This window comes from Priapulus caudatus, unplaced genomic scaffold (genome assembly GCF_000485595.1).
Source record: "Priapulus caudatus unplaced genomic scaffold, Priapulus_caudatus-5.0.1 Scaffold293, whole genome shotgun sequence".
NCBI lineage: Eukaryota > Metazoa > Priapulida > Priapulimorpha > Priapulimorphida > Priapulidae > Priapulus > Priapulus caudatus.
In genome coordinates, this window is record NW_014577354.1 from 234,067 (window position 1) to 240,145 (window position 6,079).

General features: G+C 52.2%; 1 protein-coding gene across 1 annotated transcript in view; it reads right to left on the minus strand.

Annotated features, from left to right (window-relative positions):
• The window catches only part of LOC106808656 (gonadotropin-releasing hormone receptor-like), a 16,773-nt gene that overhangs the window by 2,114 nt on the left and 8,580 nt on the right, over window positions 1–6,079 (minus strand). The gene's annotated exons all lie outside the window — the stretch shown is intronic.

The following is a 6,079-nucleotide window of genomic DNA, read 5'->3' on the forward strand; positions in this document are numbered from 1 at the left end:
TGTTGTGTGTGTGTGTGTCTGTGTGTGTGTGTGTGTGTGTGTGTGTGTGTGTGTGCGTGTGTGTGTTGTGTGTGTGTGTGTCTGTGTGTGTGTGTGTGTGTGTGTGTGTGTGTGTGTGTGCGTGTGTGTGTTGTGTGTGTGTGTGTCTGTGTGTGTGTGTGTGTGTGTGTGTGTGTGTGTGTGTGCGCGCGTACGTGCGTGCATGCGCGCGCATGCATGTGTGTGTGTGTTTGCGCGCATGCGTGCGTGCGGGTGTGCATGCGTGCGTGTGTGCGTGTGTGTGTAAGTAGGTAGTAGAAGTCACGAGAGAATGTCACTTGAAGTACGAAGTGTCGCGCAGCAGTTGTGACGTGTGTTACATGTAGATGGATTGTCATGTAACTACCTATAATGTTTTTGATAACGGCTCTCCGGGGCACCGACGTGGTCGCTACTTTACAGCCAGACGTGCATGCATACATAGGTAGGACGGCTAGGTAGGGAGATAGTTTAAGAGACCTTCCCTACACACGACTACAGAGGTTTGGACACAGGGTTTGGGGAATCGCTTGTGCTGAATAATTCTGGTAAAACCAGGCTGGTGAGGATGATGGGTAGGACGGTTGAGTAGTAGTCTAACTGAGTTCCACCACGCTGCTAAATTGTGCAGGAAGGTTAGATCCAAGGTTGGGGAATCCAGGAGGACCCGGACTGATGTGTTGTCAGGTAAAGGTACGCACCTATACTGCAGCAAGGGAGCCGGGCTTACTACATATATCAGAACTAAGACCTGATCTAAGATCTAAGATGTGGAACAGAACAGCAGTTGAAACAGAAGCAAAGAGCTCCGTTGTCAGAAACAGCGTAAACATCTACGACAACGCGAATCTAAAATCTCGTAACTTTTTAAGTGCTGTGGAAATGTCGTGGGACTGTAGTAGAGGATGGTCGTAGACTATCTCGTGTGTTGGACTCCTGAGAGTCGTAATGCACATTTTATGAGGTTTTCGTCGACAACTCTCCCAGACTTCCTATAAGCTGATTCAGCTATCCCCGATTCGGCTGTCCACTAGGAAATCCAAGCGTCTAGAACAATTCTAGGGAAAGCTCGCGGGAGTTCGTTAAGGCGATTGGCGCGCTGTATCTTGTTATCTTGTACATGTGTCTACTGCGTCCTTCCCGTGTGGCTTTAGCTGCTGATTCTCGTGGATTACGTTTTCTCTCCCACTCGCTCCCCCCCCCCGCTTTCTCCCTCTCCCCCTCTCTCTCTCTCTCTCTCTTTCTCTTGCTCGCTCTTTCTCTCTCGCTCGCCCACTCGCTCTCTTTCGCTCTCTCTCTCTCTCTTTCTATCTCTCTATCTCTCCCCCCCTCCCTCTCTCTCTCTCCTTCCCTCTCTCTCTCGCGCGCTCTTTCTTTCTCCGTCACCCTCTCTCTCGCGATTTGCAATCTCGCCCGTTCCCTCTCGCTCTCTCTCCTTCTTCTTTCTCCCTGCCACCTTCCCCCATCTCCCTCCCCTCCCGCGCCTTCCCTTCGCATGTATTTAGTTTGCCTCACACTGAGCACGTTTGACCGTGGTTACGTACATAGACTCTCACATTCACGCCCGACACGTATAGAGAGAGAGATGGGGGAGGTGTACTAAGAGAAAGGAGGAGGAGGAGGGAGAACGAGCGAGAGAGAGAGGGGGGGAGTGTTCGAGAGTGACAGCAAGAGAGAGTGACGGAGAGAGAAAGGGAGCGCCCACGAAAGAGAAAGAAAGAGAGCGAGAGATAGGGAGAGCGGGCGAAAGTGAAAGCAAAAGAAAGTGACGGAGAGCGAAAGGGAGCGCCCACGAGAGAGAAAGAAGGAGAGCGAAAGAAAGCGAGAGAGGGAGAAAAAGCGAGCAAGAGATGGGGAGCGAGAGGGTGAGAGAGAAAGCGAGAGAGGGAGCGCGCGCACGAGAGGCAGAGCGCACACAAAAGAGGGGTGATAGAGAGAGAGAGAGAGAGAGAAAGTGCGAGCGATAGAGAGAGCGCACGAAAAAGAAAGGGATACAAAAATAGAGTATATAACACCGCAGCGTACGCCGCAAGACACAACACAGCAGCGTCTGGTCAACGCACGAGTGCAAACGCAATAGTTGCTCCAGAAAAGCTCCGGTTTCGTAAAATTCCGCCAACAACTTCCGCACTGTGGCGGGGCTCGTTTGAACTACATTTGTTCTACAAATCGGGGTCTCGGTTGTTCTACAAATCCGAAAAACGTTCTCTGGCATGGAACGTTACTGCCGACCAGGCACGCACTAGCGCTATAGGAACAGCTAGGGTCCTATTCCATACAGGCACCGTAGGAACAGCATCCGGGGTATCGGCAGCAGCAGCAGCAGCTAGCACCGTCAGCCCGCATACTTACAGAGCACTCAAGTAGCGCCGCCTGGCGCCTCACGATCTGACGCCTTGTGTTTTGTGTAAAGGTGGCTGGGCAAACGCCGCGGACCGGCAGGTAAACATGAGATCGGTTGTTTAGTTGTTTGCGCTCGGCGGGCGGGTTTGTGTTTGCTGCGTATCACGTTACACGCTGGCGCGCCGTCGTGTGCACTTTTCCCGCGGCACCGTAACCCCGTCCGTAACCCCACCCCACCCCCCAAAATAAAAACGCCAGCGGGTGCGTTGTCAGATACATCGTATAGATGGCTGTGCAAACGTCGTGCGTCTAGATGTCATGACTTTTGTTTTCGAGGGTCGCGAAGAAGTTATGCAACTTCGAGCATGTTGTGGACGCAATTATTCGCTCGTTCTCTCGCTCTCTCGCTCTCCCGCTCACTCGTTCTTTCGCTCTCTCGACCACTCACTCACTCACGCACGAACGCACGTGCTTGTCTGTGCGTGCGTATGCATGTGCGTGGGCGCGCGTGCTTGTCTGTGTGTGTGCGTGCGTGCAAGCGTGCGTGCGTGCGTGCCTGCGTGCCTTGCGTCTTTACAGTCGTACAAACCCGTAAAGCCGTTGTAACGGAACGACCCCAGCTGCCACTACCGAAAAGTCATGACAAAATGTTAGAACTAGGAGACATGCATAACATTTAATTTGAACATTGAGCCAATTATCGCTCCCTCTAACAACGCCCCATGGTCTCATCGCAGTGCAAGTGGAATAATAATATATCGTTCATGATAACAATCACAACGAATGGCACAACAGGATGTGTGACGTTGGCGGATGAAATAACGCGAGTGCGAAGTGTACATTTCACCGACTCCGCCCTCGATTTGAGAACCCAGAAATAACAAACCGAACGCAGAAAGAACACAACCGAAATAGCACCACGCCGATCATACATCAAACATTGTTACCAACGTAACGAGGCATCATGCGCAAATTATAACTTTCTTACTTGCTTACTTACTTACTCGCGAGTGTTACGTGAATACATTAACTCCTCTGTTAACTATAACGGTGCTCGCGCATGTGGAGACGAGGTTGAGCGATGACGTGCAATAGTTACTAGATCCGCCTCCATTCCGAAATTATATATTCATGTATCGTTATGCATATATTACCGCGGAGATTTCTGTCTCCTTCTCTGCTCTCTCTCTCTCTCTCTCTTCTCTCCTTCCTCTCTCTCTCTTCTCTCTCTCTATCTCTCTCCCTCTCTCTCTCTCCTCTCTCTCTCTCCCCATCTCCTCGTCTCTCTCTTTCTCTCTCTTTCTCTCGCTCGTCTTCTCTTTCTCTCCCGCAAGCAATCGTCGTTACCAGCGGCAAATTATTCGGGAAAAAAACTTCAATCGTGCAACACGTGTTCTCCGCTCTCTCTCAATCACTTTCTCGTCGGGCTCTCGCTCGTCTCTCGCTCTCTCTCGTTCTCTCTCTTCTCTTATCTTCTCCCGCGGTGCCACAAACTGTGAATAATGTCATACTTCAACCGCGCGGCCATGATGGCGCGTGAACTCCACTGCTCATTCGCGCGGCCGGGGCATGGGCATGGGGGGAACGGGGCCGGGCACAGGTGGATCGCCTCTGACAACCCAAAACAAGCAGACGCAGATGAAACACTGCCTGTGTGGAAACCCTAGCAGACGTAACTCCCGTTCGCTACTGTTTTTCGGCCTCATTTTCCTCCTCCTCACCCCGCCTCTCCTCCTCACCCCGCCTCTCCTCCTCACCCCGCCTCTCCTCCTCTTTCTTCCACCGCCGACGTCGCCGTTGCTTCCTTCTCCGATATGCCGGGATGCGAGTGAAAGGAACGACGTGGCAGCTATAGCGGAATAGCTCCGTGAGGAATTTGCGATGCTGTTATGCTTGTTATTCGAACTATTGGAAATAGCCGCGGGGGGAGCGATAAATAACCATAATAAAGAAAAATAAACGCGCGCGGGGTGCACGTGGCGCGATGGGTCGGGGGTTTGGTTGGCGGTCTGTCGTCATGCGCACCCTTACCGCGGGCTCGTCGCCGCGTAAACGTGCATGGGCGGAGCTGTCGGCAGGCGCACCGTTACCGCTGCAATCGCCGCGATAATACGTGGCATGGGCGCGACTGTGCGTGCAGGCGGCACCCTTACCGCGGGCTCGCCGCGTAAACGTGCATGGGCGCGACTGTGCGTGCAGGCGGCACCCTTACGGGCGGCGATTCCGCCGTAATACGTGCATTCAGTCCTGGCATTGTCAAACTTCCAGTCATGGCGGGATGAATTCACGCACCGCGCGCGCACGCCGTTCCTGGCAATATTTTGCCCAAGATGGTTTTTTTGGGGCATGATGGCCGGCCAACGCGCTTTCGTCGGGTCCGGGCGCCGTTATGTAACGGCGAGACACCCGGTTGATGTGTAAGAGAGAGGTTATAGCCGGTGTTGTGTTGGGGGAGGGTGTTTGCGTGTGTGGTGTGTGTGTGTTTGTGTGTGCGTGTTGTGTGTGGATGTGTGCGCGCGCGTGTGTGGTGTGTGTGTCGTGAGTGTGTGTGTGTGTGTGTGCTGGTGTGCTTGTAGTGTGTCGTGTGTGGTGTGTAGTGGTGTGAATGGTGGGTGTTTTGTGTGTGTGATGGTGTGGCCGTGTGTCGTTCGTGGTGCTGTGTGTGTCGTGTGGTGTGGGGTGCCGTGGCGTGGCGGTGGTAGTGGTGTGAGTGTCGGTGTTGCGTAATGGGCATGATTGCTCGGGGTGGTGTGTGTGGTAGTGTGTGGTGGTCGTGGCGGTGTGTGTCTGTGCGCGGTGGCGTGTGTATGTGTAATAGGTGGGTGTCGTGGTCGTGGCTGGGGTGGTGATGTTGTTGTGGGTGTGTGTGGCGCCGTGGGTCGGTGCGTGTGCGTGTGTAGTGTGTGTCATGGTTGTGGTGTGGCGCGTGTGTGTGCGTGCGCTGTGTGCGTGCGTGCGTCCGTGCGTGCTGGGTGCTGGGGCCGGTGCGTGCCGGGCGGGGGCGTGAAGCGGCTGTTTTCCGTATTACGGCCGCCGTGCAGCGGAGCGGCGTACGTTACGAACTCAGTATAAATTTCTGGTCAACATTGTCAAATTCGTGTCAAATTAGTTGTCAAATTTATAGATGCCGGCAGAACATACCGGAGGCTGTAAAAGTTGTTGATCGCCGCGTGTATATTGCTGACAGGAGGGGTGGTTTTTGTGTGACAGGGTGCTTGAGTCACGGCGGTAGCCACGCACCAAGTCGGTTAAGACTCTTGAGCTAGTGTGGGAGGGTGGTTATAAATGAAATGAGAGGCGGTAGAAGACTCGCTATAAGGAAATACCGTGCTCTATAATGAGGAAACGACTATCGTAAGTTCAACTTTAACGAATGATCGGAGAAACACCCTCGCGGTCTTAAACGGTTTCACATTTCGCATAACGTCACCTTTTACTATTATGTGTTACGCCGACTGTTTATTTTCAATCTCTTTCGATACATATTTCCGGAAGACATCGACAGATCTATCTATAGTGCCACTGTTTATTAATGAATTAGTATAATCATAAGAAAAATTTATTTTGTAAAATCTTATATATAAATAATTTATTAGATTATAGAGAGTATAATATAACGAGTGTATGCATGCAGCATTGTGGCAAGAGCAATGCGACAGCACATCCGAGATAGCGTTTACAGGTGCCGCATCATAGATATAAGATATTTATATGATTA